The sequence below is a fragment of the Halichoerus grypus genome, chromosome 3 (assembly GCF_964656455.1).
Source record: "Halichoerus grypus chromosome 3, mHalGry1.hap1.1, whole genome shotgun sequence".
NCBI lineage: Eukaryota > Metazoa > Chordata > Mammalia > Carnivora > Phocidae > Halichoerus > Halichoerus grypus.
This window is the reverse complement of record NC_135714.1, coordinates 161,505,268-161,524,281: the sequence shown is the minus strand read 5'-3', so window position 1 is coordinate 161,524,281 and position 19,014 is coordinate 161,505,268. Positions and strand designations below refer to the sequence as shown.

At 42.1% G+C, this 19,014-nt stretch overlaps 1 pseudogene; it reads left to right on the top strand.

Annotated features, from left to right (window-relative positions):
* The first annotated feature begins 17,508 nt into the window (after positions 1 to 17,508).
* Positions 17,509 to 17,664, top strand: LOC118524775 (large ribosomal subunit protein eL39-like; annotated as a pseudogene).
* The last annotated feature ends 1,350 nt before the right edge of the window (positions 17,665 to 19,014 follow it).

The following is a 19,014-nucleotide window of genomic DNA, read 5'->3' as shown; positions in this document are numbered from 1 at the left end:
CCCCTTTCTCCGCATCCTTGCCAACATCTTTCATTTCCTGACTTGTTAATTTTAGCCATTCTGACAGGTATGAGGTGGTATCTCATTGTGGTTTTGATTTGTATTTCCCTGATGCCAAGTGATGTTGAGAATTTTTTCATGTGTCTGGTGGCCATTTGTATGTCAAATGAACATGAACAGAACATGAAATGAAATGAACATGAACATGAAATGAACATGAACAGAACATATCTGTTCATGTCTTCTGCCCATTTCTTGACTGGATTTTTTTGTTTTTTGGGGCATTGAGTTTGATAAGTTCTTTATAGATTTTGGATACTAGCCCTTTATCTGATAAGTCGTTTGCAAATATCTTTTCCCCCTCCATAGGTTGCCTTTAGTTTTAGGAAGCAGAGATTTTAAAAGACAGGGGAGGGTTTCAAGGTTGGACTCCGGTCGTCATGTGCCTCTCACCCTGGTGGGCAAAATCAGCACTCATTGCAATGGTGCAGGAAGGCTTCCTGGAAGAAGTAGCATTTTAGCTGAACTTTGAAGTTAGGCTACCATTTGGCAGTCTTCCCAGAAGAGAACTGAAAAAACAAAGTCATGTAGGCAAGAGATGATGCAGAATTTTGGAGAGATTGGATGGCTGTCAGCCTGCCTGGAACAACTTGTTATCCTAGGGGAGAAGTGATGCAGAAGGACCCAGAATTGGTTGGAGACCGACAAGGGGGAACCTTAAGCCCACCCCCGGAGTGTGGGCCAAGGTCAGGTGGCTCTTCCTCATGGAACAAGGAGAAAGGCCAAAGGGTCCCTCCAAGAAGCTTCAAGGTCACCTGTAGCTCTTTCCCTGCCACAGGGAGGGCTGAAGGGCAGCGTCACTGACTCAAGGTCATTAACCACGTGAGAGGCTCAGGCAGGGCCAGGGCCCGAGGGAGCTGAGTCCTTTGCTGAATAAGGACTTGGCCCAGTTTTGTTTCCTGGAGTGACTGTGTGTCAGGAGGATGTAAAGATTCCTTTACAGAACAACGATTCTTCCTGGCAGGATATGAGAAGTCTGGCAGGAGTGCTGACCAGGGGTGGGCCTGGGGGGTCAGCTCCACCGTGGCAGAGTGAGGGAGGGGAGGAATGGAAAAAGCGCAAGGGGGGTGATGGTGGAATGGGAACGAAAGGGGAAAATGTCCCCTGTAACTATGGGTGGGTTTTAAGCAAGTCAAGTTCCTAACGATTATGTGCAGACTCCAGCTCCCACCATTGGGGCTCCCCTCCTCCTCCCATGCCCACATACGTCTTCCCTTTTCCTCCATCCCCAACACACATATGCACACAAGCAACACACTCATCCATATGCTCACAGACTCCCACGTCTGTGTGTGACATTCACACACTTGCCTTCCCACACGAAGACTCACACTCACAGACACACTCACACACTCACACACAGGCATAGTCCCCTAAGCTTTAGCCAGCTTACTAATGTTTTCAACAGCCTCAGCAGAATTAATAAAACAAAGGCAATGCAGTGAATTTTTTCCAATGCCGTATTTATTCAATTTAAAGAACTCCACATCATTCTGAGATTATGTACTTTCTCTCCTCTTTGGTTTGGGGCAAGGGAATGTTAAAAATATCCTTTCTTTTAGGAAAGGATGGTGATAATAGATGGTAGCATTTTTTCTTCATATCCTTTCTTAGCAAAACACAAAACTGGTGATCCTATATTGATTTCCAACTAATATTTATTTATTCTGGCCTGTGAACTCCAAAGCCAGGAAATGGCTGCCTTAGGCTGAAACACATAGGTTCTGGAACATGTTAAGCCCCTCCTGCCTCTAGCCTCCAAGTACCTTTCTTGTTTCCCTGATGCCCTCCAACTACTCATTCCCCCCATATCCCTCCCCTGGAAAGCATCCAGAGCCCCAGTGCAGTGCTGTGCCCTGGGAGTACCCCACTTGAAGCACCACTACTTAAAGGGTAAGTTTCCTGGAGTGTTTGCATGTTAGGACAGTCATGGCTAATAATAAGTTCTTCCGATTGCAAAGGACTCCATCTTCCCCATTGATGGAGCTGGTCTCCTAGCAGTCTGACCTCAGTAGGCAGCTGAATCCCACCTCTCTTCTTCCTTGCAGAGCAGGTCCCTTTATGGCACCGTAAGCAGATTCTCTAACTCTCTGGTTGATTTTGATTATTAAAAAGTTCAGTCCGTCTTACATTTTGTTCTGCATCCATTTAAAGCTTTTCTTCTCCTCAGCCCTAAACAGCCTTCAGCTTCAGGACTGGAAGAAGTGAGGTCTGGTCTTTTGTGTCTTCCTATTCCTTTCCGGGAATCCTGAAGAGAAGTGTGAAGACCACCCAAGAACACCCCCTCTTCCCTCTCCTTGAGTGCTGGGGCAGGGAAGCAAAATGAGACAAGCTACATCTTTTTAACTGACTGCTTTCCAGGGACATAGAAGTATTGTGGACTAAGTGTGTCCCCCAAAATGTGTATGTTGAAACCTTAACCCCCATGTGACTGTATTTAAAGACAAAACCTTTAAGGAGGTAATTAAGGTTAAGTGAGGTCCTATGGGTAGGGCCTTAACCCTGTAGCACTGGTGTCCTAAGAAGAAGAGAGACACACACCAGAGCTCTCCCTCTCCATGTGCACAGGGGAAAGTCCCTGTGAGGACACAGAGCAAAGATGACTGTCTGCAAACCAGGAAGAGCACCCTAACTAGAAACCACACTGTCAAAACCTTGATCTTGGACTTCCAGTCTCCCAAACTGTGAGAAAATAAATGTCTGTTGTTTAAAACACCCCATCTGTGGGACACCCGGGTGGCTCGGTAGGTTCAGTGTCCAACTCTTGATTTCAGCTCAGGTCATGATCTCAGGGTCATGAGATCGAGCCCCATGTTGGGCTTCTGCTCTCAGTGAGGAGTCTGCTTGAGATTCTCTCTCTCTCCCTCTGCCCCTTCCCCTGCCTGAGCCCTATTAATTAATTAGTTAAATCTTTTTAAAAAATTAAAATAAAACACCCCATCTGTGTGGTCTTGTTGTGGCAGCCTGAGCAAACTAAAGCAGAGGTATTCCAGGTCTCTTTCAACTCCACCTGGTTCCACGGGCTTCAGGTAGCCTCTGCCGGAGCACACGGTTATTTTAAGGCATTTCATGCTGGGTAGTCCCTATGGGTCACCACCTGATGCACCAGGGTTAGAGAAAACTATACAACATCATGTGGCATAGATTAAGGAATGGGCTTCATTGGAGAAAGAGAAACTTACAAGCCTAAGTCAGCCAGAGAGGAGAAGGCACAGGCCCCATGCCCTCATCAGCCCACAGCCAGGTGTCCAGCACTGTGCTGGATATGTTAGTGTGGTCACCACTGCAGTGGGGACTGCCATCCCATCTGCCTCCCTCTGCATAGGGCAGATGTGGAGTAACACGGCCAGTGGTGGAAGAGTTACATGACTTTTGTTTCAGGTAGGCTGAAGTTGGAGTGCCTACTATTTACAGGATTGACAGGGGAGCAAGACCTCAATACCTGGATAGTTCCTGGAATCTCTTCCCTAGTAATCCTGCTTCACATGTCAGATTCACTCGGCCCTCCACTGCCGATAACAGAGAAAGGCCAGGGTGCCTCTCCTCAGCTGTCCTGGTCGGTATATCCTCACTGAGGTCCAGCCTCCCACCCTACCCTCCAGGATCCTTCACACTGACCCTGGGCAGGTCAGTTGCCATCCCTAATGTCCAGGCAACACAGTGTGCTCCTAATGTCCACAGTGTGCTCCAGCCAAGCTCCCACTGCAAGAGACCCCAGGTAAGAAGCAGGCCCCAGGGTTGTTCTCCCCCAACTCCTGGCAACACGTGACACACACGCCAGCTGTCCCTTGAGCTCCCCACTGCCTCACGCACCATTCCAGTGATAACACCACAATGTCTGCCAGGTCCCCAGGCTAGTGAGAACCCAGCGGGAGAGAGAGCTTGTATATCTCAGTTTCTGTGAGTGACTATCTTACCCCTCATCGTTGCCTTTGGAAAAGGATGCTCTCCCAACCGGACAAAAGGAAAGGAGAAGCCTCAGAACTTCTCACAGATGAATGAGTCATGACTCCCCAAATGCCTCCGCTCATCTCACAGGTGGGAGCGCGTAGAGACTGAGGCCATGACTGGGGATGGCAAGGCCAGTTCTGTTACCACTTTGTAGTCCCTAGAAGCAGTGTCTGGACAGATTTGGGCTCAAGCCACCAATTCTGAGCAACAGTAGGACTCCCACTGGACAAGCTATTACATGGAGCTGTGGCAGGAAGATGGACCACTGAGCCTGCCATCCCCTGAAGCCTGGCCCAATCCCCACAAGGCCTCTGGAACTCACTCTCTACCCTCCCATCTGCCATGGGTGAATATGTTCCCATCTGTTAGACAGACCCTAACCCCAGGGTGACTGATCATAATAAAAGTAGCTGTGTGTTAGGGACTGAATTGTGTCCCTCCAAAATTCATATGTTGGAGTCGTAACCTCCTGTACCTCAGAATGTGACCATATTTGGAGACAGGGTTTTAAAGAAGTAATTAAGCTAAAACGAGGTCAGTAGGGTAGGCCTTAATCCAATCTGACTGTTGACTTTATAAGAAGGAGAGATTAGGAGATATACACAGAAGGAAGACCATGTGAGGACACAGAGAGAAGACAGCCATCTGCAAGCTAAGGAAAGAGGCCTCAGAGGAAACCAACCCTGCCCACACCTTGGTCTTGGACTTCCAACCTCCAGAACTGTGAGAAAATAACTTCTGTTGTTTAAGCCATTCAACCTGTGGTACTTTGTTAGGTTAGCCCCGGCTGACTAACACACCGTGCCTCATGGATAGAGAAGGCTTCCCGTCCTTAACCTCACTTTACCTCATTTGAGCCTCACTAGAGCTCTGTGAGTAGTAGGGCAGGGGTCATTGCTCGCATCCTAAAGTTGAGGAAGTTGAGGCTCAAAACAGATAAGTAACCTAAGAGGACACTGGGCCCCCCAGAATCCTGGCCAGGGTTCCTTCCTCCTCACCGTGTTTCCTCCTCTTGTCACCATGTTTCCTCCCTGGCACAGCCTTTCTTCTGCACCATGAGGGCTCAGCTGCCTCCCTGGCGCTCGCCAGGCCTTGGTGGGAGTCTGGGAGACCATTTCACTCCAGTCACATCCCAGGTCCCACCCCCCCCGCACCATCTCCTAGGCCTCCTGCCCCTCATGTCACCCAAGCAGCTCAGGGCCACCTGGACTTAGGCACTCAGTCCTGGTGCCATTGTTTCCATGGACACCCACGTCCACCCCTGCCTGCAGAATGAGCCTGCACGTAGCTGGGTTGGCAGCTGAACTGAAGTTAATAACAGGCCGAGGTGCGACCCACTGAGCAGCGGGGGTTAATGGCTTGGTTAGGGGATGGAGGCGGTGGAAATGTTCAGTTAGTGAAAGAGATACCTGTGTGCCACCCCTGGGGTTTGGAAAAGGAGAGCAGGAAGGAGGTGCTAGAAGCAGAAAGGAAGCGGGGGAAATTGAACAAAAAAGGGAAGAAAAGAGGAAATGGGAAGCAAGAGGGAGAGAGGCATGAAAGAGAATGAAGGGATAAAGCTGTCGCTGGTGGAACCGTGGCCAGGACCAGGGCAAGCTGTCTTCCACTCCTCACCCCAGCTTTGGGGGTGTTGTTGCAATCTGTGAAATGCAAAGAGCCTCTTGGACTTAGAAGTTGTAACCCACCAGAGCAGGGACACACTCTGTGTCTGTCCTCTTAGTATCCCTTCCCGTCCCTAAACATGGTGTCTCCACCTCACTCTTTCATGTCCCCCTTCCTTACCATTCCCGATGGCCCCCACCCCTCTTGTCCCCAGAACAAATCCATGTTTTCTCCCACTGATTTGCTCTTTCTCAGCATAAATCGTGTGGAACAATTGTGGTTTTCTGTTGGGCAGCTGCGCACCTTGATGAATGTGCATGGGGGGCACTGGCTGCTGGGTGACCCTTGGCAACATCACATGCATATCTTCACTGTGATGCAGGCGGTTACACTCAATGGAGTGTTTACATGGGTTGGGGCTATTTACAGACACACGTGTCCATAGGCTGCAGTTACAGTGGTCTTGGCCCTTGGACTTGCCATCAGGGGAACCTCACAGAAATTATAACACACATTCTCAAAACAGTTCTGATAGGGAGTTTTCCCTGTTTTTCTGAGCAGAGAATGCTCAGAGGCACAATATTGCCAGCTACCATTTGTCGAGCACCTGTTATGTGCCTGGGCTTCATATAAGTACCTTATGTCTGGTCTTTCTAACAAACTGAGTAGACATTTATGTCCCTACTTTGCAAATGAGGAAACTGAGGTTCCATTAGATTAAGGAACTATTCACAAGTCCAACAAAAAGTTGGTGGTGAATCTAAAGCCAAAGCCTGTGCCATTTCTGATATGTCACAGAAAAGAATTCACATGGCCTTCAACAGACAACACAGCCACAGCCATCTTGGTCTGTTCATCACCATGAAATCAAACTTTTTCAGTCTTCATACAGCTTTGTATTTTCAAAGCCCAGAACATTTTCTGGGCACAGAAGGGACTCAATAAATGGCTATGGATAATGAGAAAGTCATACAGACAAACAAGATCTTGATTAGCCAGACTCCTGCCAATGCGAATTCTCAAGTAACTAAAACAACATCATTGAGCTTCTAATTTAAGTGACACAAGCAAATCGAAGCAAAAGAGATTTGTGTCTGACCACTATTTTGAGGATTCCCCTCAGTTCAGGTCGATGGACTAGACAGCCAGTGGGCTGGGTTGAGGAACACATGCATTCTTGCAGTGGGGTCAATGTCCTGCCCCCACAGTCCGTAAGACCATCTACTGTCTCACTCAGAGAGAAGTGATAAATACAAGTTTGACCCCAAGGCCTAAGAAAACTCCTAACACTCAACAGAATCAAGAGGCATGATGAGGGCTTACTATGTTCTGGGCATTGCATTAGACATTGAATGGAGTCTGGAATTACAATAATGGTCCAAACATGTGCACTACATTATAGTAACTGAAGCAGGAGAATAGTCAGAGACTACAAGAAAACTTTTAATAGTCAGGGTAGATAAGTGCGGTCTATTGAGTTGACTCTCGGTTAACTTGACAATTCAATTACCCAAGCTAACCAGTCTCAGTTAATCAAGGTTATAATACAATTGGGATTGACTCTACAGATTACTTATCCTCTGATGACCAAAACATTCCATAAATGTGTCCTTCCTGGATGTGAAACTTTCAGTGTAGCTTTCAGTTCTCATCAGCTTCACAGCCCCCCACCCCCGTAGCTCCTTGTGCAAGAGCCTCCTCTAATCCCCAGTATCCCTCTTTCTGAATATATTTCTGAGTATGAGGAGGGCAGTGAAATGTGACCTTGGCAGTGAAGTTTGACCTTGGCCTTCTACTTACTTACTAGCTTTATGACACTGGGAAAGTTGATTTACCTTTCAGAGCCTCAGTTTCCTCATCTCTGAAGTGGGATGACTCTACCTGCTCCCTGGAGTTTCTTATTTACTCATGTATATCCTCACCTTGCTGTACATAAGTTTTAAAGAAGCTTATGTTTAAGGAGTTTAGGGAGCCATAAGGTAACAAAGTAAAGATTGAAGCTGACAGCAGAAAGAAAAAAGAATTAAGGCAGGGATAAAACAGATAAAGCACTGGAAACGTGAAGATGACAAAGATTTAGGAGCTGGCCACACTAATGGCCCCAAACGTTATAGAAGCTAATGTGAAAGGGAAGGTTGGCCATTTATATAATTCACAGGGTTCCTAACAGAGATACTAGATGACCAAAGGTAGAATTGTACTTGGCACTTAGGCCAGAGAAAAAGGTCTCCGTGGACACTTCTTAAAGAGAACCCATTCGTGATGCAATAAGCAACACCCTTGTGGTAAATGCCACCAAGATTTGTTTTCAATCACTCCCCATGTGGACTAGGAGCATCCCACCAAAGCCCATTCAGTAGATGCAGGAAGATTTGAAGGAGGGGACACAGGAAGGACAGAATGATGAGGTCTTGGTGCTCAGTTCTAGTGCTATGACTTAGCCTGGGATAGACTTTAGACTATTGAGACTTCAGACTCCAGGTTGTCACTTGAACAATTCCCTTACTTACATTGTTCCTCTTAGCAGAGTTTTTAAAAGTCAGCATTGAGAGACCATGAGCTCAGGGCTGTTCCTTCTGAAAAGCGCCTGTGGTGAAGCTAGTCTGGGCTGCCATTTCAGACCCAGGCACCTTCACCAGGAGCAGAGTCAAGGGTAAGTGTGGTATCCCCTTGTGGGAGCTGAGAAGGCCTGAGCAGAAGCCATCCCTCCTCCAACTGGAGAGACCAACAAGCAGGTATTGCCAAGATTCTTTTTAGTGAAGAGTTCTGGGTCAATCTTAATGCACAGACGGATGGGCGAGCAAGGCCACCCCGTGGAGAATGGCCATAAGAATTTTAGCCTGGACTTTTTTAAGTGGGTGTGCACAAGAGCAAAATTCATGGGCTTTCATAACAAACCCTTACATAGGCCCAGCTACTCTCTGAACTCTACATGTATTAAGTCATGTAAGCTCACCAAAGAGGTAGGCCCTGTTCACAGATGAAGATGAGACCCAGGGCCACACAACTAGTAAGTGTCAAAGCCTAGATTTGGACTCAGGCACTTGGAGCCAAAGTCCAAACTCCTAACCATGCACAATTTTTGTTTGTAAAGCATTTGAAGCAGGTAGTTAGAAACATCTACCAAATTTGGTAACATTGCTTCTGTGATCACAGCTCTGGAGGTTTCCTTCTGACAGTAAGCATCAGCCCCCTTGGCTCTTCAGTCCACTCCTAGCTCAAGGCAGTGAAAATTACAGTCTGAATATAAAACACTGTATGCCTTTGCTTTCACCATAGTGGGGGTGTTTATGTCCCATTTAGCCAAAAGGCGATATCAAAGCATTAACAAACAAATTGAAATTATGGGGTTCAGAACACTTCCCCTGATTTTACCACTCCATCTACTGATCCAGACTGCTATTATAAAATTGTAGTACCAAGCGTGTATGAGTATCGATAACTGTGGGTCTTTGATGAGTTCATGTGTTGGCTCATCATCAATATGAAAGCTAGGAAAGAGTCAACAAACACCACACATGATCTAATATTGTTCCTGGTGGACTTCAACACCAAATGGTAATTGGTTAAAAATATGGTCTGTGGTTGAAAAACCTTATCTAAAAGCCTGCCTGCTTCTCACATAAAACATTGTTCTGAAAAACCTAGGCTTCAAGTTAGTTCATCAAGCAAACATTTTCCATAGAATGTCCCCAAACTAATAAGTCTGTATTTGGGAGACACAGAGAGATGTCTCTTTTTAAAGATGGGCTAAACTCTCATTTTTGTCTGGCTAGTCAATGGAAGTTCATAGAGTTGACAAAGGTAAGCAATACTAGGACTGGGGACCCACCAGTCAGTGATCTTCCTCTTGTGTACTATCCTGCTACAGTTTTACACAATGTGAGGAGTCTGCAAACACTGGGGCTTTTAGACCTGGGAAGTTAAGCTGCCACAAGCTCAACTGGAAGCTAAGAACCCATATTCTTAATCCCCAGGCTTTTGCCTCAGGTAATTGTCCTGAAATCTGTTTTTATTATCAGATCTATCAGCCACATTCAGGTCATCTCACCGAGTTTTATTACAACTGTTTTCCAAGCAAAGTAAAATTTATAACAGACTTTAAATTTGATAAGGTCTCAGTTAGATGCTTCTGACCTTTTGTTTGCGCAGGTCTTTACCAATCCAGCTAATTGGTGTGTGTGTGTGTGTGTGTGTGTGTGTGTGTGTATTTTTGAAGTTTTGCTTTGTTTTGTTTTTGACCATTAACTAGTTCTTGTCCAAGTAGGCACAGGAGGGTAAGGCCAACTTTTTCTGGAATGCTTGACAACTAAACCAAATTTTAAGTTTTTCACACTCTGCTAGTGAGACCTCTACCTCAAGGGCCTGGAGATAAAATATGTTGAACTTGAAGAGTTTGAAAGTTCTTCTTACCATTCAGTCCTTTTTATCCCCCCTAACTTTCCCAAGACAAAATTATAGACCTGGTGAGTTCTGGAACAGTTGTGTCCATGGTTTGAATAAGAGGGGCTTATTCCCTTTCCACTTGATCCAGATTATCCGTCCTTTGGATGTTTTTAACCCAAGTGGGCTGACTTCAACAGACTCCAAGCTATTGTTAGAAGAGGCACAATAAAGAAGGGGTGCTGTTAAAATTTCCCCCAATGTATTCAACAAGCTACCATTTGATACCACAGGCTCTATTCATAAATGAGTTTGCTGGGAACTTTCACTTTCAATCGGTACAACTATCTCTGAAGATTTGTCACACAAAGAAGTAAACTGCCCATCCCCTAGTGGCCCCCAGTGGAGCCCAAGAAGAGTTGCTGCCAATCTGGGTGCCCAGGACCCCCAAAACAACCAGTACAAGAGAAGTGTATATAAATAAAGTTCAAAATATCATTTTTACAAGACCATGTGTCCAAACATGCCATGAACGCCCTGGCAGGGAATCTGAGTGTTAAGACAAATCACATACAGCTTGCCAGGGAACAAGATCAACTCTAGAAGAAAAATAGCCTTGTCATGCGAGCTGGGTGATCTGACAGCAGTTCCCCTGAGTCTGACAGAGATAAGAGTGGCCAGTCCACTTTTACTTCTGCCAAAGTAATTTTTTCCCTGATGGCCGGAGAGATAAAAGACCTAAACCATAAACATCAGCAGGTGAATTTGTAAAATCCAGGTTATTTTCAAACAGAGAATGTTTATCAAAAAAAAAATTCAAAATAGGAAAAAACCTCCAAGCTATTGTCTTTGGGGCTCCAAATGGCCAAATTCCCAGAAGGGAATTGTAGTTATTGTGGAGGTCACCCCAGGATGTGTACCAGGTATAAAAAATCCTGGCATTGGCTTTTCAGCTTGGCTGGGTACTTTCCAAGGTATCTTCTTTCTATGGGCCAACAGACCTCCTGTTTGGCAGGCAAGATCATTCCAGTCAAAAAGGGAGGGTGGGGGCGCCTGGGTGACTCAGTCAGTTAAGCGTCTGCCTTCAGTTCAGGTCATGATCCCATCGAGCCCCCCCATCAAGTTCTCTGTTCAGCAGGGATCCTGCTTCTCCCTTTTCCTCTGCCTGCCACTCTGCCTGCTTGTGCTCTCTCTCTCTGTCAAATAAATAAATAAAATCTTTAAAAAAAAAAAAAAGGAGGGGAGTTCTCACGGGTTGAGATCACCCTGGAAGCATTAACTGGGGAGGTGGACAAAAGACAATGCTCATGGCTATTACCAGGAACAGAGGAATCAGGCATCTTGCTGGAAGAGCTGAGGGATAGTCATGAGACCATCGCTCAATTGGGAGTAAGCTAGAGAAGAAGTCATACATTTGTGTTTGATGGCAGCTGAGAGGAAGGCAATCCCACAAACTGGAAAAATCCAGTTGGAAACAAACCATAAGAGGAGATTGTTGCCCCAGTAGGGAACTTCATAGAGACCTGGTAGGGCATTTAGAACATGATCTATGCAGATTGGGAGCTAACGGTGGATTGAGCTACCTTCCAGGGACTTGTTGTACATTGGTAGGTAAAGCCAAAGATTCCCAGCGTTCACCCTCAGAGCTAACCTCATGCTTCAAGGACACAAAGCATTGTGCCCTTGATCTAACAGAAGGAGAGCACTTTCTCCTCAGAGCTGCTTACGGGCATCTAACCTATGTTCACAGCTGCAGTCAGCGTGACCCTGGCCCCAGTAACAGGGTGAGGAAGCTGGGAAGAACCACACTGCAGATGGCCTTTACAGTCCTGCCAGGAAAGAGAGTGGAACAACTGAGCAATATATTGGGGTGACTTTCAAGGGTATCTATTGGGAATATCAACACTACATGATTCTTCATCAAGGTCAAACAAGAGACATAACAAACATATCTCCCCTAGGATGTGACTTCTTCTTACCCATCCACCTGAGTCATGATATACTAATTGTCATGTGTTTTAGTCAGCTGGGGCTGCCATAACAAAATACCATAGACTGGGTGCTTAAACAACAGAAATTTATTTTCTCATAGTTCTAAAGGCTAAAAGTCAGAGATCAGGGTGCCAGCAAGGTCAGTTCTTGGTGAGAGCTCTCTTCCTTGCAGATGGCCTCTATCATGTCATGTGTTCACACGGCAGAGAGAGGGGGAGAGAACTCCAGTGTCTCTTCTTATAAGAACACAATCCCATCATGAAGGGATCCCACTCGCATGACCTCATCTAACCTGAATTACCTCTCAAAGACCTCATCTTTAAATACATTGAAGGTTAGGGTTTCAACATATGAATGGTAGAAGAAGAGACAAAATTCAGTCCATAGCAGCCTGTTTTGCCATAAATCCAGTCACTCTCTGTTACTGATCTTCATTAACAAACAACATTGTTTCAACATGTCAGCCTTGATATTAACTTAGTGAGGCTATGGTTCTATGGAGACTATTAAAAGAGCTAATAGACAAAGTGATGGGATAGAATAAATGAATGCTCACCAAATACTTATCCCTCACCCCCACTGCCCCTCATTTTCTTCCAGAGCCCATTTCCAAACTTTGTGCTCTTAACTCAAATGTCTTCCAAATTCTCTGCTCCAACCCAATTAAGATACCCTGGCTTCTGGAAACTTCAAAAAGGATACGTTACTAGCCCATGAAACATGGTAGGCACTATTGTGGGAAAATTTGAAACTCGGAAAGAACAAGAGAACCTCTCCACCCACAAGGTATGCAAAGAGCAGAGATCACAACCATTACCAACATATATTTTTTGAGACCAGTACAGTGCTAGGTTCAGAAGGATACATGAAGGAAGGTCCTCAAAAAGCTCACATTGCCTTAATAAGGAGCATTGGAATTATAATTTATGTGGTTCTGACTCTAAGTGCTGAAAGGTCTTGGAAGAGGAAGAAATCTGGGTTAACCAGAACAATCAGAGAAGAATTTATGGGGGAGGACATATGGGAAGTGGAGCTTGAAAGATGTGTAAACATTTTAGAGAGGAGAGAGAAGAGTTTATCAGGCAGGAACCAGCATGAGCAGAAGCACTGAGGCAGGGATCTGACGGGTAGAGGGCATGAGGAGACCTATGTGCTGGAATGGTGGCTAGGTGTTAGGATGCATTCATTCATTGGCTCATCCTTTCATTCATTAATAAATATTTATTGAGCACCTATTATGTAACAGGCACTATTCTTGCTAAAGAGGACTCAGTAGTGAACAAAAAGATCCCTGCTGTCATGGAGCTTCCATTCTAGTAAGAAAGAAAAAACAAATAAATATATAATGTCAGATGGTAATAAAATTATGAAAAAAAAAGGAGGATTAAGATTTCTAATCAAGTAAGACAATTACCTGCTTGCCTAAAACATTCAAAATATTGACCAAAATATATAATGCAATGACTTTTAAGATACTGTACATCAGGCAACAATGGACAGTGATTCCTAAAAGACAAGAAACAAAGTGCACCCAACAGTAGTCCCACTTTGAGTTTCCAGATCAAGGCACAAGGAAGAGGAACCAAGATGGAGCCCAGCAGATTCCTCTAGTGAGAAGACAGAGTTGAGAGTCTAGAGAGACCAAGAAAGTTAGAGTTCCCAAGGCAAAATAAAAGAGGAGAGAGATGTACACAGAGATAACCCTGAAGATCAGGAGAAGGGTTCCACTGAGTAGTCATCTGAGTACTGATCGGTGCATGTATGTGTGTAGAAAATGTCTAAGGCCAGGGAAAGAACCATCCAAAAGACTTGAAGGGAACAGTACCCTGTGTTCACAAAGGGACAGGAACAGTACTTGCTCCCACCAGTCGTACTGTGAAACTTCATAATTCTAGGACTTTGCCTCAAGAGGGGAAGTAATAATAAACCCTAGACCAAGCACTGCTTTGGTCCTACCTAGCAAATCTTAAGCACAAGACCCAAAAGGTCAAAATATTTCCAGTTTCATCACAGACTATTTCATCACAGACCGAAGTTCAAGAATATTTATATGAAAATAAAAATATCCAGCACCCAACAAGGTAAAATTCACAATGGCTGGCATCCAATAAAAAATTATCAGGCATATAAAGAAGCAGGAAAATACAATCCATGTTGAAAAAGAGTAATCAGTTGAAACCAACTCAAAACTGACACAAACATTAGAATTAGTAGCAAAGATAGTAAACAGTTTTTATAACTGTAATTCACAAAGTTAAGTAAAGACATAAGAGATACAAAAAGTTGAAAACTACAACATCTAAAATAAAATTGAATGGTATAGAATTAGTAGCCAATTAAACATTTCAGAAGAAAACATTAGTATACTTTGAAAACATACCAGTAGAAACTATTCAAAATGAAACACAGAGAGAAAAGAGAATTTTAAAAATAAACACAACATTAGGCTGTGGAACAATTTCAAGTGACCTCCTGTATGTGTAATTAGAGTCAAAGTAGGAGAGGGAGAAAGGGAAGACAGAAAAATACTTGAATATTGGCTGAAATTTTTTCAAATTTGATAAAAACTATAAACCCATAAATTCAAGAATCTCAATAAAGGCCAAGTTCAAGAAACATGAAGAAAATGATACATAGCACATAATAATCAAATCAAACCAGTGAAAAATAAAAAATCTTAAAAACAGACAGAGGTAAAAAGAGGTGCTATATACAGAGGAACAAGGATACTATGACAGCAGGTATCTCATCAGCAATAATGCAAGCCAGAAAGCAATGAAGCAACATCTTTAAGTTACTGAAAGAAAAATTTGTCTACCTAAAATTCTGTAGAGCAAACATATCCTTAAAAAACAAAGACAAAATCATGACTTTTGAGACATACAGATACTGGAAGAATTCCTCACCACCAGCCGACCTAGAGTATAAGAAATGGTAAAAAAAGAAGGAAAATGATACAGAGGAAAATATAGATCTACAGAAAAGAATGAAGAACCCTAATATTGTAAATATATAGGTAAATATATAAGATTTGTTTCTTATTATTTAAATATCTTTTAAAAATAATTAGTTACACAAAAACAATCACAATGTAGTATAGGGTTTATAACATATGTAAAAGTAAAATATATGGCAAAACAACACAAAAGATGTTGAGAGAAATGGGAGTATACTGTTGTAAATTTCTCACATTGTACACTTAATAGTAGACTGATAAGTTAAATATGTATATTATAAACCCTAAAGCAATCAGTAAAATAACAAAACAAAGAATTATAATCATCTTACAAGTGAAATAATAAAAGTAATCAATCCAAAAATAGATAGAAAAAGGAAGATGAGAACATAGAATAGTGGAACAATTAGATAACAACTAGCAAGGTAACAGATTTAAACATAACTATATTAATATTCACATTAAGTGTAAATGGTCTAAATACTCCAAATAAAAAGAAGTGATTGTTAAATTGGAAAAAAAAAAAGCAAGGCCCACTGTATGCTGCCTATAAGAAATACACCTTAAATATAAAAGCACAAATATGTTAAAAGCAAAAGGATGGAAAAGGATATACTACACTAACACTTACCAAAAAAAAAACTACAGTATCTATAGTAATACTACACAAAGTAGATTACAGAGTAAAGTATATAATCAGAGGTAAAGAAAGTCATTTCATAATGATAAAATGGTCAATTCATCCATATGACAAAACAATTCCCAAAATGGTGATGCATCTAATAATAAAGTTTCAAAGTACATGAAGAAAAAAACTGATAAAACTATAATGAGACAACTTTAGTCAAAACTTCAGTACTCTCTATAATTGATAGAAAAAAATAGACATGGGGTGCCTGGGTGGCTCAGTCGTTAAGTGTCTGCCTTTGGCTCAGGTCATGATCCCAGTGTCTACACTGGGATTGAGCCCCGCATCGGGCTCTCTGCTCAGGGAAAGCCTGCTTCTCCCTCTCCCACCCCCCTGCTTATGTTCCAGCTCTCACTATCTCTCTCTTTGTCAAATAAATAAATAAAATCTTTTAAAAAAGAAAAAAATAGACAGGAAATCAATAAGGACATAGAAGATTTAAGCAATGGTATCCATTAACTTGACCTAATTGATACTTATAGGAAACTCCACCCACAAAAATAGAATACACATTCCTTTCAGGTGCACACAAAACATTTCCTAAGATAGACCATATTCTGAGCCATAAACTTAAAGTCTTAAAAATTGAAAAGAATCTGTCATACAATGTAATTTCCCTGACCACAATGGAATTCAACCAGAAATAAATAACAGAAAGTTTTCCGGAAAGTCTCTCAATATTTACTAACACACTTTTAAACAACCCACAAATCAAAGTATAAATCAAAATGAAAAATAGAAAGTATTTTGAACTGAATGAAAATGGCAAAAACACAACAAATTTGCAGGATGGTACTAAAATACTACTTTGGGGAAATTTATAGGACTAAACCCCTTTTTTGAAAAGAAGAAAGTTCTCAAAACTTCAGTTTACACCTTAAGAAACTAGAAAAAGAAGAGCAGACTAAACTCAAAATAAGTAGAAAAAGGAAATAAGATCAGAACAAAAATCAATTAAATAGAAAACAAGGAAGCCATATAGAAAAATCAATGAAACCAAAAAAATGTTTCTTGAGAAGATCAATAAAATTGATGAGTTTCTGGTTTTTTCAGGAAAAAAGGAGAGAAGACAAAAATCACCAGTGTTAGGCATGACAGAGGAAATATCACTGCATACTGATACATACTGAAAGGATAATAACAGAATATTATTAAAAACTTTATGCCCATAAACCGACAACAACTAAAACAAAATAGACATATTTCTTGAAAAACACAAACTACCAATGTTCAGTCAAGAATTTGATGACTTGAATAACCTTATTATATCTATTATAGACACTTTTTCCCACAAAGAAATTTCCAGGCCCAGATGGTTTCACTGACAAATTCTACCAAAATTTTAAGGAAGAAATAATATTAATTCTATACCAACTCTCCCAGAAAATTGAAGATGAGGAATACTTCCCAACTTATTCTCTGAGATCAGCATCACCCTGATACCAAAACCAGACAAAAATATTACAATAAAACAACAGACCAGTATCCCAACAATTTGATATCCAGAAGCAAAAAAATAAACTCCAATCCGCATTTTGACATGATATGCAAGAATTAACTCAAAATGGATCATGCACCTAAATATAAAACCTAAAACTACAAAACTTCTAGAAGAAAATATAGAAGAAAACCTTTGTGATCTCAAGTTAGGGAAAGATTTCTTAGCTCCAACACCAAAAGCATGATCCATAAAGGAACAAATTGGAAAACTGGACCTCATCAACCTTCAGCATTTCTGATTTTTGAAAGACATGAGTAAGAGAGTGAAATCACATGTCACAGACTGGGAGAAAATTATATATTTAATTTAAAAACATGCATCCAGTTCTCTCTTTTTCTCTGCCATCATGGTGTATGCGGTTGACTGTTCCTCACCATGTCTTCTCACAAGACTTTCAGGATCAAGAGATTCCTGGCCAAGAAACAAAAGCAGAATCATCCCACTCCCTAGTGGATTCAGATGAAAACTGGTAATAAAATCAGGTACAACTCCAAGAGAAGGCATTGGAGAAGAACCAAACTGAGTCTATAAGGGATCACACATGAGATGGCACACATATTTATGCTGCATGGAGGTCATGTGCTCACATCCTATCACTCTGTGAATATCAATACCACCTGAACAATAGACATGTTTTATCAGGGAAACTATTTTTCTCTGTTACTATGCTTTTGCACCAGTAGGTTAGTTCAGTAATAAATATGTGAGACCTTAAAAAAATTGCATCCAGGAAGCATAAAGAATTCTCAAATTCAATAATAAAAGATAGACAACCAAATAAAATAATAAATCTATGAGCACACCCTAGGGTGATCCCTAATGAGTTGTATCCTTGTATAATCACCTTCCCCTGAGTGCAAGTAGAACCCATGACTTGCTTTTAACCAATAGATTATGGCAAAGGTGATGGGATGTTACTCCCATGATTACCTTATGTTACACAAGGCTCTATTTTGGCAGACTGGAGAGACTCACATGGCAAGGACCTGCAGGCAGCCTCTGGAGCTAAGAGGAGATTCCAGATGAGATAGCTAGTAATAATCTGGGACTCTGGTCATACAGCTGCAAGGAAATGAGTCCTGCCAACAACTTGATAAGCTGGGATGTGGATCCTTCCCTAGTCAAGCCACCAGATTAGAAATCAACCAGGACACCATGTTTACAGCCTGGGGAGACCCTGAACAGAGGACTCAGCAAAACTGTGCCCAGACTCCTTACCCACAGAAATCATGAGATAATAAGTGTGTACTGTTTTAAGCTACTAAGTTTGTGATAGTTTGTTATGCAGCAGAATACTAATACAATGGATAAAAGTTTTGTACAGACACTTCACCAAATAAGATATATGGGTGTCAAATAAGCACATGAAAAAAATGCTACCTATAATTAGTAATTAGGGATATCTAAGTTACAACTGCAATGAAATAATAATAATACCTTTTAGAATTGCCAAAAGTGGTGGCAAGGACGTGGGGAAACTACAACTCGCATGTGTGCCTGGTTGATCTGTACGGTGTTACAGCCTCTTCAGAAAGCAGTTCAACAGTTGCTTGAAAATTAAACATATACCTATCCCTTATAACCCAGTCATTACTCTCCAAGGTCTTTACCCAAGAGAAAAGAAAGCAAATATGTTCATCCAAAGCCTTGTACATGAATATTAACAATGTATTTATCTGTAATAGCCGAAAGTTAGAAATACCCCATGCAGCAATTGGTGACTGGATCAATACACAATGGAATACTACTCAACAATAAAAAGGAATAAACTATGGATACTCACTAAAGCATGGATGAATCTCAAAATAATTTTGCTGAGTGAGAGGTGCCAGACCAAAAAAAATATATACTATATCATTCCATTTATATTAAATTCTGGGA